Source organism: Pan troglodytes, chromosome 4, assembly GCF_028858775.2.
Source record: "Pan troglodytes isolate AG18354 chromosome 4, NHGRI_mPanTro3-v2.0_pri, whole genome shotgun sequence".
NCBI lineage: Eukaryota > Metazoa > Chordata > Mammalia > Primates > Hominidae > Pan > Pan troglodytes.
The window spans coordinates 78,562,702-78,577,651 of NC_072402.2; the positions used below are offsets into that span (position 1 = coordinate 78,562,702).

Here is a 14,950-nt window from a genome sequence, read left to right on the forward strand (position 1 = left end):
TTCTGTAGGGGTTGTTCCCATGGGTGATAGAAGCTGCCAAATATAAAGAGGCAGCCATGCAAATTTTTAGGAATTATTTCCAAAACTCTCATAACAACATCATATATATTTATTGGTTGTTTAAGTAGATTTCTGAGGAGTAGATAGCAACGATAGAAGTGAAAGAAAGTAAATGCAGTTGTTAAAGGATTAGTCTTCCCATACTTAGAAAGTACACAAGTTGCATAAACACTATGTTCCTTCCCTAGAGCAAGTATTTCAATGCAGTCGTGTGTGTGTGTGTGCTTGTGCGTGTGTGGTGTGTGTGTGTGTGTGTGTGTGTGTATGCTAACTGAACTCATTATAGATTTTATTGGATCAGATATATGAAGAGACTTGGAAGACTTGGGTTTGTCTGGAATTGGGTGAAATAGAGAAGCTTTCATTGACATAGAAAGCTCATTACTTTGACCTTTGAGTATAAATAGTCTTACAATAAAATGGCATCTCCACTGTCTAAAACACATTTTTACATTTGCTCTCCTTCTGAAATTATTTATGTGAAATTAACAAATCTACTTATTACCTTAGAAACAAACGATCCCTAATTTATATTATTTATTGTATATTTGTAGATCCACTTAAAATTGATTTGCAATGTAAGGAAAAAATGCATTTTATAAGTTGTTTGCTTTGTGTGGTGCATCTTGTTAACCGTAGGACTACTGTTGCATTGAAACAAAATAGAATTAATCTGTTCAGGTAAATAGAACTGGAAGTGAGATTTGTTGTCACTCCTTCTCCTTCAAGTACTGACCAGTCTTTTAATTCACACATAACTAACACTCTGTGCAATAATATTTGTTTGTTCTCTGTCTTTTCAAATAGAACTCAAGCTCCGTGAGGAGATGTTTCATTGTCAGTGAGCACATTCTTGTCAATTAGTTCCTTCTTGTTTATTAGTATAGCCCTGTGTCTAGAACCTTTCCAGGTATTCAGTAGCCATTTAAAAATTATTTGTTGAATGAATTGTTATTTTAAAGAACATCCACAAGTTTTGCCTGACTGGGCATGGGAATACATGCCCATCTTTGGACTGAATGTCCATTTTTCCCTTCTTTTATCAAAATATTGGTTAAATGATCAGAACCACTGTTAGAAGGAATTTTATATCTAAAAATAGTTTACCTTCTTTGGATGTAAAAAACAGTTGTAGTAGTTCTGGCTTTTATATTATTCGATGTTTCAAAGTGGTTTTTTTTTTCCATCACAATATTCTACGTTCTTGAAAAGTAGTTCATGTGACTGCTATCATTTATGCTTGTGCAGCACGTAGATACAGGAGAGAAGATAAGGAAAATGCTTACCCTGTGTCTCCTTCCCTGTAACACAGTTTTTTTTTTTACCATATTGATTCTCCACTTTCTACTCCCTAAGTAAAATTTTGCAACAGGAATTTGGGAAACTCTGGATACAAGAAAAAAATTTTAATATTGTACAAAGAGACAAGAGGTGACTTCTTTTTTATTTTTCATTTAGAGTTTATAGTTTAATTAAAGAAAATGCACATATATCTAAAGATAATCATGGATAATACACTCATGTAATTACTACTTTCAGTGGTTGTAACAACAGCCAAAGCACAAACAGAAATGAGAAAGGATTATCAGCATTATGCAAATACATATCCTCTTTAAGAATTCCTGTTATAGTGAAAGCATTAAAATAATTGAACACGTACAGAGACCATATACTTTGTGATCTTTTAAAAAAAGTATTCAAAATATATTTCTGTATGCAAAACATCTTCATAATGATCTTGTTTAAATGAAAGTATTTAGAATAGCACATTGTAAAATTATGCTGCAGAGCACAAGTATTTTTCTCTTTAGAAGACACATAATAAAATAGAATCATCAGTGTTTTTTCATAAACATGAATCTTTAGAGTGTTACTTGATCCTGCATAATAAGGGTACTTTTTTGCTTAATGTAAGCATAGTATACTAATTCTTTTAAAATTCAGAAAGCATATTTACAGTCTAGGCAGATGGGACATGAAGGTCACACAGCATGGGCAGTGAAATATCATTTACCTAGAGTTCTAGAGAGAATTTTAGGAACTCTTATTTATTATCAGTGCATAAACAAGAGTAAACTATACAAAACTGTTTGCAAAACTCTCCTCTTTCTACTCAGAAGGCTTTCCCTAGAATAATCATTATGGAGTCTGTCCATCCTTTACTCATTCACTGCATGGGGACAGGTGTTAGTTATGAGATTGGTGAATTTAGAAAGCTAACCAGTTTCATACCTATTTTGCGATTCTCAATTCACAAACTTTTGTGCGTTTCTTAATTGTTTCCTTTCTTTTTCTTGTAGAGAGCAGTCATGATGGCCTGCACTCCACACAATGCAACAGAGTGAAAGAGCAGGTTCTGCTTCTTTGGTGTAGTCCTGAAGCTTCCTAAGAAACTTCACATCAGGTGATGGATAGGAGCAACCCTGTAAAACCAGCCTTAGACTGTTTTTCAAACAGTAAGTAATAAAGGTGACATTTTGATCTTTATCTGCTTAATTACTTCTGCTATGATTCTATTGATTCTAACATTGAAGGAGCAGTAAATTTATATGTATTATCAAACTATAAAACAATAAATAAATGATATATCAAATACATTATCACATCCTTATGTTCTTATGATAATATTGTCCTTTTTTAACAGTTTTTATTCTTATTTGTTGATTGGTTTGTCTTTATGTTGTCCTTTCTACTATCAAACTGAACATGTTGAGGTCATAGGCTATCAAAACTGTACATTTCTGATGCTAACCATAGAGACTTAACAACAGTAAATAAGCCAAAATGGAATGTTGTTAGCCATAGTGTGTATTACTATTTCTTTTATACATTTGGTCACTGTTAGAGGAGTTTATCACTTTTTGCCTAGATTAATGACACACAAACCATCTACAAACGAATCATACCTTATTCCCTCACTGCAATTTTTAATGTTGCTATTTTTGCCTGTTAACATTCCATAGGTTTATCACATTGCTTAAAGATTTAATTTAATTTCTGTATTGTATATGTCATGAGAGATTGCTTTTAACCTTCCAGTGTTCATGTTTTCATTTTCATTAACATAATCCCAACTTTAGCTGCGCACAATACCACATTTCCCAGCATTCCTTGCATCTGGATATAGCTGTATTAAAATAAGCCGTGTGAAACTTCTGGGATGGCTCCTTAAGTGCAGTTGACTCATTAGGGAGGTATGTCTTTTTTATTTTTCTACACTTTCTGCTGCTGTCCTGGAGTACAGACATGGTGGCTAGAAGCATGAAATCACCTTGAAGATAGAAGTCATGCATTGAAGTTAGTAAAAGAGAAATGTAAGTGTATAGGTTCCTGATGAAAATGGGAAGCTTATGTACTAGCAACAGAATGCTTATTATGCAGGCTTCCTATATGTAAAAGAGGACAAATTCTCATTTTATTAAGTTTCTGAAAGTAGATTTCTAAATGCTGGTTCTATTTTTTATTGAAAGTAGTGGCAAAAAACACAATGCCTTTTGTACCAACCTAATAGTTAATAAACATATCCTCAAATGAAATGTCTTAGAATTGTATTCATCAAGTTAATATTAATAATTTATTAGAATAGCACTCTAAAAGGTTGCAGCCTATGCATGAAAACACTTACAGACTACTACATGATAATCAATTCTTTTTGGCAAGACTGCTATTTACATGGACACAAGAGTTATTATAAGAATGTTGTATGTATACATGAATAGTGTCTGTTAAACACTGGAGATAATAAAAACAATAATTTTTCTGTTAATTATAAAAATCTGAACATTTTTGTGATTATATTTCACAAATGACACACCATTTTATTTGCAGATTTTTCTTGTCCCCAAAGTTTTTGTTAATTTATTACCAACACAGCACACAATTCTAGTGGCAATGCATTACCTCTGCAGTTGATTTTGAAGTAAGAAGGCCTATTTATTGCATTCATTCCTGCTTAGATGACATCTTAAATTCGTTAATTGGATTATTATGCTCTATTCTGTACATTTATTGATTTATAGATTTTGTGGACACAAATTTCAAAACCTATTCGAAAATTTAGTGATAGCTTTTTAGAATCTATTCTTCAACATAGTTATTGAAAATGAACAAGAAGGACCTCCTCTAGAGATTAGGTTGAGAACCACTTCTTTGATTTGTTAAATATGTGTACATGGGTACCATGTGGCTTTATTATGAGGAGCCACTTAAGTGGCTGAGTTACAATTCACAAAACATTGTCACAGGGAAAACATCAGGACAAATTTTCAAGTCGCATGCCAAGAAAAAAAATCTTTCTAAATGCTTATAAGAAATACCTTAATTAATGGGAGCCCTTCAAAGTACACAAAACATCATAGCTAGGAGTTGCAACACAACCAGCAATTTGCTGATTGAAATGCATTCATTCATTCTGACTTCACCTGCTGAATGGAATATTGTGCTGTACTGTCCTTAGCTATGGAGAATTAAGGAATATCCCCTTCTAGTGTTCAACAACAACGAAAGAGCAAGAAAGATATATTCCTAATTTTTAAAGAAGAATGTAGAGATACTTAAACAAGACAATGAAGGTGGTAGAAAGATTATTACCATCCCCAAAGTGTTTGCTCATTAAAACATTTTGTGATTTTCTCTGCCAATATCTACCTGTATGGATAATTGTTTTACTATCCACACAGTTATGAGAGTGAGAAGATGGAATATAAAAGATGGAACAAGAGGGAATCCGTGTGGTGACCACAGTAATCACAGGCTGGTTGGGATCCTAAACTCGGCCACAGCACAAAAGCATGTTCAAGTTTAAAGTCATGAGAGAGGCCTGGCATAGTGGCTCACACCTATAATCCCTGCACTTTGGGAGGCCAAGGTGGGAGGATTGCTTGGGGCAAAGAGCTCAAGATCAGCCTGGGCAACATAGTGAGATCCCATCTAAAAAAATGTTCTTTAAGTTAGCCTTATGTGGTGGCATGTTCCTGTGGTATCAGCTACTCAGGTGGCTGAAGTGGGAGGGTCACTTGAGCCTGGAGGTTGAGCCATAATCATGCCACTGCACTCCAGCCTTGGTGACAGAGTAAGACTCTGTCTCCAAAAGTAAAACACAAAACAACACAAAAAGTAAAGTCACAATAAAATGAGATGCTATTAAGGTTGTTTTATGTTGATTTTCAACTAGACCAGCATTTAGCCTGTACAAAGGTATATACAAAATAAACCCTAAACCTAAATGGGATTCAGCAGCAGCAGTGTGGGTTAAAGAAGCCACCAGTTCCCTGGAGGCCAGAACCACAGGCCTGTGGCCTTTTTTATTGTTTTGACAGGGAGGTGGAAAGCAGGAGTATAACTACATTCAAGTGTCTGCTCTGTTGCTGTATGAGAAAATCCGTGCTGTAGCACATCAAAGTTTTTCCAAATTTTATTTCTTAGGACATCTTTGGGGTTTATGTAAGTATTTAATAGAGCTCCCCTAGCCCAGGCTTACACAGGACATATGTCTAGTGTCATAGGTCTGTATGCTTAAATTATAGCAGAAAGTTTGCTAAAATTTAAGTGAAGTAATGTTGAAGGTTGAATCATTTGAAACAAACTACCTGCACCAAAATATTCTTTAGTGTACTGATTTCTATCCCACCCCTAATGAGGCTGAATTTTAATCTTAACTCTGCTTGTAATTAGGTATTTATATGTGTCTATTATTCATTTTTTAACAAGATGTCTCTTCAGAGATAAAATGAGGGTAGCAAAAAATAATTTTAATAGCCATTTATATGGCTTTGATAACAATTGTCTGTTCTACTTATTTGACTGATTCTAAACTCTAAAGGTTATTTTACAGTTAGTAAATTACATAATTTTTATGCAACAATTTGCCTGCCAGGATTCCTATAATACTTGTCAGCTATCAGTAGGTATAAGCCTGTTAGCCTCTAATGTGAAGATAATATCTCTTTAAGTTATAATGCATTTACAATTGTTACAGTTTCTAAGGTCTTTTTAAGTTAGAGGTGCATCTGAGGATGATGGTTTTCAAGGAGATAGCTCTTTGACAAAAAATGACAATATGGGACTTAGTGTTATATTAATTTACACATTATGTTTTTGCTATAAAGAGATAAAAGGTGTGCTATACTACCTATAAATTACTGTATGCCACATTTTGTAGAATTGTTTTCCATATTATTGTAGAATGTGGCACTTAAATAGTATCATGAAAAATGTTTATTCAAGAAATAAGACATTAATGAAATATAATTAATATATAAAGACTATATTTAAAAATAATTATGTATTTCTAATCCTAAACTTTTTAAGGTGACATTTTTTTTCTGTGATATAATTTCAGTTTAGAAGAACTTTAAATTTTAATAAGATTTTAAGATGATTCAGTAATGTTAACATACTTTTCTTCTGTAAATTTTGTTTGTTAACAATTTAGCTGCATTAATTAAATATTTATATAGCTAATTTTAATACTGATATTTTAATACAATTCTTAATTTTACTCCTGGCTTTCAATCATTCATATATGTTTTTAAAAATTGCTTTTTCCATTGCTTTACTTCTTAATTACTTTTATCAAAGTCTTAATTGTGTGTGGTTGATTTTAAAAGTTAAATATTTCTATAAGATTTATAAAGACAAACTGGGTACACTGACTCACACCTGTAATCCCAGCACTTTGGGAGGCCGAGGGGGTAGATCACTTGAGGTCAGGAGTTCGAGACCAGCCTGGCCAACATGGTGAAAGCACCCTGTAATTCCAGCCACTTGGGAGGCTGAGGCAGGAGAATTGCTTGAACCTTGGAAGCGGAGGTTGCAGTGAGCTGAAACCATGCCATTGCACTCCAGCCTGGGCAGCAAGAGCGAAACTCCATCACACACACACACACACACACACACACACACAAAATATATATATATATACACACACACACTATATATATGTATATATACATATATATACACACACATATATATGTATATATACATATATATATACACACATATATATATACACACACACAATAGAAATGTCCTGGCTATATCTATATTAATAGGTTTTGCACATTTAAACCAAAGTCACACATATGGTTTGATTCTAATTAATTCTAATGCATCTTGCAGGTTACAAACTGTATTCTATTATGTAATTATCTGCTGATCCACTCTGTATCCTGTTGTGTAAGTTGCGATGATTAACCTCTGCCTTTATGATGTAATCCAAATGTAGCATATAGACCTCAATGATAAGATTGATCATGGTGCATTTAATCATTAATTTATTATTAATCTCTTTTATCCTGGTACTTAGAGTGCAGATTTTTCTCAACAAATATTTATGCAATCATTAAATGAAATATAGCCTTGTGTCACTTAGCAATGAGGATATGTTCTGAGAAGTGTGTGGCTAGGTGATTATCTTACTGTGCAAACTTCATAGAGTGATCAATCTATAATGGTGATAGCAATTTTTCAACCCTATTATACTCTTAATGAGCCATTGTTTTACATGCTGTCTCTTATTGATGTAAGCGTTGTTATGTGGCACATGATTATATAAAAGATATTAATCCATTCATTATTTGTGCATTCATCCATTTGACCTATGGTAGTGTTCTATTGAAAATGAGTCATCGTGATATAGAAATCCACTCTTAGTTGTTTTTACTTTCTCTTGTTCTTGGGGAAGAGTGGGTATTGATTTTAAAAGTCTAAAGAATGGGGTATTGTGAATAGTGCCGCAATAAACATACGTGTGCATGTGTCTTTATAGCAGCATGATTTATAATCCTTTGGGTATATACCCAGTAATGGGATGGCTGGGTCAAATAGTATTTCTAGTTCTAGATCCCTGAGGAATCGCCACACTGACTTCGACAATGGTTGAACTAGTTTACAGTCCCACCAACAGTATAAAAGTGTTCCTATTTCTCCACATCCTCTCCAGCACCTGTTGTTTCCTGACTTTTTAATGATTGCCATTCTAACTGGTGTGAGATGGTATCTCATTGTGGTTTTGATTTGCATTTCTCTGATGGCCAGTGATTGTGAGCATTTTTTCATGTGTTTTTTGGCTGCATAAATGTCTTCTTTTGAGAAGTGTCTGTTCATGTCCTTTGCCCACTTTTTGATGGGGTTGTTTGTTTTTTTCTTGTAAATTTGTTTGAGTTCATTGTAGATTCTGGATATTAGCCCTTTGTCAGATGAGTAGGTTGCGAAAATTTTCTCCCATTCTGTAGGTTGCCTGTTCACTGTGATGGTAGTTTCTTTTGCTGTGCAGAAGCTCTTTAGTTTAATTAGATCCCATTTGTCAATTTTGGCTTTTGTTGCCATTGCTTTTGGTGTTTTAGACATGAAGTCCTTGCCCATGCCTATGTCCTGAATGGTAATGCCTAGGTTTTCTTCTAGGGTTTTTATGGTTTTAGGTCTAATGTTTAAGTCTTTAATCCATCTTGAATTAATTTTTGTGTAAGGTGTAAGGAAGGGATCCAGTTTCAGCTTTCTCCATATGGCTAGCCAGTTTTCCCAGCACCATTTATTAAATAGGGAATCCTTTCCCCATTGCTTATTTTTCTCAGGTTTGTCAAAGATGAGATAGTTGTAGATATGCAGCGTTATTTCTGAGGGCTCTGTTCTGTTCCATTGATCTATATCTCTGTTTTGGTACCAGTACCGTGCTGTTTTGGTTACTGTAGCCTTGTAGTATAGTTTGAAGTCAGGTAGCATGATGCCTCCAGCTTTGTTCTTTTGGCTTAGGATTGACTTGGCGATGCGGGCTCTTTTTTGGTTCCATACGAACTTTAAAGTAGTTATTTCCAATTCTGTGAAGAAAGTCATTGGTAGCTTGATGGGGATGGCATTGGATCTATAAATTACCTTGGGCAGCAAAGACTTGGAACCAATCCAAATGTCCAACAGTGATAGACTGGATTAAGAAAATGTGGCACATATACGCCATGCAATACTATGCAGCCATAAAAAATGATGAGTGCATGTCCTTTGTAGGGACATGGATGAAATTGGAAATCATCATTCTCAGTAAACTATCGCAAGGACAAAAAACCAAACACCCGATGTTCTCACTCATAGGTGGGAATTGAACAATGAGAACACATGGACAAAGGAAGGGGAACATCACACTCTGGAGACTGTTATGGGGTGGGGGGAGGGGGGAGGGATAGCATTAGGAGATATACCTAATGCTAAATGAGGAGTTAATTGGTGCAGCACACCAGCATGGCACATGTATACATATGTAACTAACCTGCACATTGTGCACATGTACCCTAAAACTTAAAAGTATTAAAAAAAAGGGGGTATACACACAATCAGGTATCAAGCAGTGGCACCTCGTGCAAAATAATAAACTCATGTAAGATCCTAGCAGTTCATTCAGAAAATAAAGCTAGAAATATATCTTGGATATGTAAAATGTGAGTGTAAAAATTAATGAAACTAAGCAATGGGAATATGAGTAGTAAATTATTTGAGAAAATATTATAACATTTACTTTTTTAAATTTCAAAACTATACTTCCTTATTTAAAACTGAAAATTTTTGTGTACATATATGAAACTAATTGTGTCATTTTTCTTTTTGTTACAATATAGAGTGATGTTTCAAAACACAAACATAATAGGTAGAGTCAATTACTTAGGGGAGTTTAAACCTGGAGGTAACATTAGAAATAGAAATAATAAAATGCAGTGTTTTTGGATTTGTCTGTTAAGATTATTTTAATCCAAATCATATTTAATGGTTTACATAGTTGTATATCAAATTTGGTTTCACAAATAAATTATATAGTAAATTAAAAAATGCAAAAAATGTATATTGTTATACATTCTGTAACCTATGAATCCATATAACTTGGGCAAGAAAATTATATAATTAAAAATAAAACCTTTCTGTTCTGAATTATGTTTTAGGGACAGCTATATAGTTCACACTCACAAAGGAATCATAAAACCTCTATGTATAATCTTGGAAGTAAAAATATCTGTTGTATCATATTTATGAAGTATACAATTGATTAAAAATGATAATGTCTGTCTTCTATCCAATGGCAATAACAGAAGATAATGGCATATAAGTAGGCCTGTCTCCTTTTTTTTGGCATTGATTTATATATCTTTACTAGCTTTGTTGTTTTAACTCCAATGAAAGATTATTTAGTAAGCCAAAGCAAAAAAAAAAAATCCTGTGAGCAGCCACAAACTGAAAGACTACGATTTTTAGTCAATGTCCTAAGCAACACAGTAATTTTAGGTTAACCAATGTGTCAAAGAGAATGAGGAAAAATTATTACAAAAATGAATAAATAAACTGGTCTAGGTCAAACCGTACTCCTTCTAAAGAGAGTAGTCAACTGATATTAAAGCCTATGACGTAGTATGTGCCATATTGAGTATGCAATATCAAAATATTTCTTTTTTTTCTTTCTCCAGCTACTGCAAACCGTAATTATTTCCTTATCCGATCACTTTAAAGTCATTCAACAAATCATAATTACGCCATTGTTAACATCAGAAACTGAAAACCTACTGTCAAAAGTGAGCTAAAATATCACTATTTGGATTTATTTATAAATTTAATTTATTTTATAAAAAGATTGACTTTCAATTTGAGAATAACATAAAAAATCAATTCATTCCTCTGTGCATCAATATTGTATCATTGGTAGTTTAAACTTTTCATCTAATATTAGACTGCATGCAGGATTTTATATCTAATTACTCTGGCAGATGTCCTTTAGAGAATTCAAAAATAAAATGCAGCAATTCATATTGGCAGATTTACTATTGAGACCAATGCTTTCTTAACTAAAAGGTTTTGTTTAAAATCGTTAGTTTAGGAAATCTGATAAAGATTTTTGAATATCAGAGCGTTTAAAAGAGATTCTTACTTTACATCTGGCATATTTCTTGTGTTACATATTATAATTTCATTGAACATGGCTGTCTGTAAAACTATATATATGATCCGGAAGAGACTCAAACTAAATTAAGTTTTAACAGCCATCAATTCATTTTAAAATGACACAGGCATGAAAAATGATCTGTCAAGGTTTGTAAATCTTATTCTGTTAGCTATTGCTAGAGATAGTCTAAAGATATTCTACTTGGAATTTGAGATCAAGACAAAGATTTTCTATTAGTAATAATATTCAGATTATTTTTATTTTAATGTATAAATTTAAAATTCTTAGAATATTTTCAACAATATTTTCCATTTCTAAATTTGTTTTATTTCTAAACAAATGTAATTACTTTATTTATTAACTTTTATTTTCAGTTCAGGGGTATATGTGCAGGTTTGTTATATAGGTAAACCTATAGGTAAATAGGTATACAGATTATTTTGTCACCCAGGCATTAAGCCTATGCGTGTTAGTGAAAAATGTTATTGCTTTAAATATCCAAATTATTCAGCTGCATTTGATCTCATTCTTTAGTCCAATGTAAGTAAGAGTAAAGCAATGACATTTAAGGCCACCAGGCTATTCTCATTTTTGGAAAAATGCTGGATTACATTACCAGCATATTAAATGAGAATATCAAGGTGTAATATCTCCCTAGAAATTGTCTCACCTTCAATACTATTGACATTTTTGGACCTGATAATTTTGTTATGGGCTCTAGCCTCGTATTATAGGAGGTTTACCAGTTTTCCTGCCCTAAACTTACCGGATGTGAATAGCACACTCCACTACCTACAGCAGTAAAAACTAAAATTGTCTCTAAACATTGACAAATTGTCCCTGGTAGTGAAAATCACCCCTGGTTGAGACCGTGTTGTTGAAAATAAAACAAAAACTTTCACATCAATAAATATGTTAGGCCGTGTATGTTAAGGATTAACATTAAGACAATATGGAGCAAGCACTACATGAAAGCAGTGACGATTGGGAATTAGTGGCACATTATCCTAATAGTTAATATAGTGACTGTAATATCTAAATATCATCATATAGAGTTTTTCTTAGATTTTTTCATTAGTATAACAGGATGTTGTGTATGTTACACTGTATATACTGTTATTTTGAGAGACAATTTTGGGAGATTTTGCCAAGGTATTTTCAATTATAGGTCTTTAATACATTCTAAGCAAGTGGGTCTCAAAAATGGGAATTTTACACCCCACATTCTTCTTCCCATCCGGTGGACATTTGTCAATGTGTGCAGATATTTCTGATTAAAAAAAAAAAAACTGTGAAAGAGAGGGTGTGCTACTGGCATCTGGTGGTCGAGGCTAGGGATGTTGCTAATCATCTTACAGTGTACACGATAGTTCCCCACAATGACTTTGAGAAACCCTGCTCTGACACTACTGCAGGATGAATTTTAAGCACAATTATAAGAGAGGACCTAGATATTGAGTTTTAAAAGGAGAAAATATAAGTACAAAAGAAGAATGAAGATTGTTATAACAGGGGCAAGTAGAAGTTAGAAGAAAATGTGATAAAGTAAATCTACATTTTAGAATAGTACTGGAAGTTATTATCAGGTGTTACAGACAAGTTTGAGACTTCCGTAAGTGACCTAAAGAAATTATGGACACTGCAAGACTAAATAATCATTCATTTAGGAAGGAGCTTAAACGCACTTTCTCAAGGCCGGGCGAGGTGGCTCACGCCTGTAATCCCAGCACTTTGGGAGGCCAAGGTGGGCAGATCACGAGGTCAGGTGATCGAGACCATCGTGGATAACACGGTGAAACCCCGTCTCTGCTAAAAAATACAAAAAAAAAATTAGCCGGGCATGGTGGCGGGCGCCTTAGTCCCATCTACTCAGGAGGCTGAGGCAGGACAATGGCGTGAACCCGGGAGGCGGAGTTTGCAGTAAGCCGAGATCCCGCCACTGCACTCCAGCCTGGGTGACTGAGTGAGACTCTGTCTTAAAAAAAAAAAAAACTTTCTCAAGCATGCTAAGTCACAAAATTTGAGTTATCCTGAGCTTTTTTTACTTTAAGCTATCAAGCCATTGTTTGGAATCTTCAGAACCTCTTTAGAGTTTGGGATTTAAGAGTCAGTAGGTAGATAGTGAGCTTAAGATGCCAAACACAACATATAAAGCTATAAAAATCCATATGATCTTGAAAGATTAAATGGAAGCCCAGCACAAAACAATTGCTGAGTATATTATTTACATTATCTGAAAGTATGCCAAACAGACACTTTATATGTTAATAAAGATATGAGAAAGAAAATTCCAAAGAGTTTCTAAAAAGTGAACAACCACAAAATTTCAATAGCTTGCAACAAACATTTTCTTCTCACTCATGTTACCTGATGGAAAATCAAATGGCTGCCTGGAGACAGCATGGAGGGAGAGACTGATTACTGAGGTGCACAAGAAAACTTTTCATAATGATGGTTGTGAATGTAGTGATATTTCTAAAAGTATATACATATATATATATATATATCTCAAATTTGACCACATCACACATTTCAAGTATACTGAATTGACTGTGCATCTCTTATTATACCCCAGGAAAGTTGAAGATATGACAATGAAAAAAAAATTCTTCCACCGACTACCCATCAATTTTCTTCTCATTAGCCTCACAGATTTCACAGTTAATTAAAGGGAAGATGCAAATATGTTCAAACTGTACATATTCTGAGGCGCATACCTTGCCATTAGCTCAATAAAGAGAGACATTGTCCCTGGCATGAAAATGAAAAACTTGCACACTCCCTATGTGGCTTCTGGACACTCTTAAGACATGAACACACTTCGGGGGCTCACCCTGTCAGGCTTTGCTCTCAGAGCTTAGATGAGAAAAACACAAAAATAAAACCAAAAGGTGACATTTAGATCCCCATCAAGAAAGATGTGTTGGGAACTGGACAGGTCAGGGCTTTAAGTACTGTATCTTACTGTATGTTTAAGTACTGTATGTTACTGTAGAAACTTACCCATTTTCCCCTCAGAACAACTCTGTCTCAGGAGGTGAGTCTGAGAGCTACTGTTTCTTTGTAAAGATTTTATCTGATCAGGCCCACGGTCACCACGTCAGCCCCACTGCCCCTAAATAGTTTGAATCTTGATGTTTTGATTTCAAAGACTTCTGATTCTAGCTACATAGCTTTGTCCATTTCCCACCTTACCACTATTTACTTTAAACTATAAATAAAATATAAATGCATTATATTTTCAGGAGATATTAAAATATGAAATGTATAGGTCTTGGAATAGATGAATTGTGACAGTATCTTTGGAAAGCTAATTCAGTTGCAGTATTGCTTAAGATGTCTTTAAGAGCTGACTTCCTTTAGTTGGAATACATATGTAAATTATTTGCAGAGGAGATTTACCTCTTTTATCTCATTCATTTGTTTATTCAGTCATTTATTGATATCAATATGGACTAAGGAAAATTACATTTTTGGGTATAATCCAAATATAATACCAATTAATGTATTGTGTTGCTAAAATTATTCTAGAAATTGAAAGACCTTTCACTTGGCCCCTGTGCTTGTTTGACATATCTCACAAATAGATTTTTGTTAGTATTTTCATAATTTCTGGCACTAGAGGATGTCCCAGGCTCATCTTGTGTATTTTCTTCCCCATTCTTAGAATCAGCCACTTTCAAAGACGCCCTGCTTTCTATATATGAAATCAATATTTAAGTGCTAGCTGTGCCTATAGCTAAGGGAGTATCAATTTTTTCATAGCTCTCTAAGATGAGAGAGCAAAGAAACAATGTGTATATTCTTACACATATGTAGACACATATGTTTAAATATTTCTATATGTAAACATCTATATTAGTCCATTATCCCATTGTTATAAAGAACTACCTGATCCTAGGTAATTTATAAAGAAAAGAGCTTTAATTGCCTCACAGTTCCACAGGCTGTACAGGAAGCAAGGATGGGGAA

At 33.9% G+C, this 14,950-nt stretch overlaps 1 pseudogene; it reads left to right on the top strand.

Annotated features, from left to right (window-relative positions):
* Positions 1-14,950, top strand: part of LOC112207399 (beta-glucuronidase-like) — a 62,516-nt pseudogene that overhangs the window by 14,090 nt on the left and 33,476 nt on the right.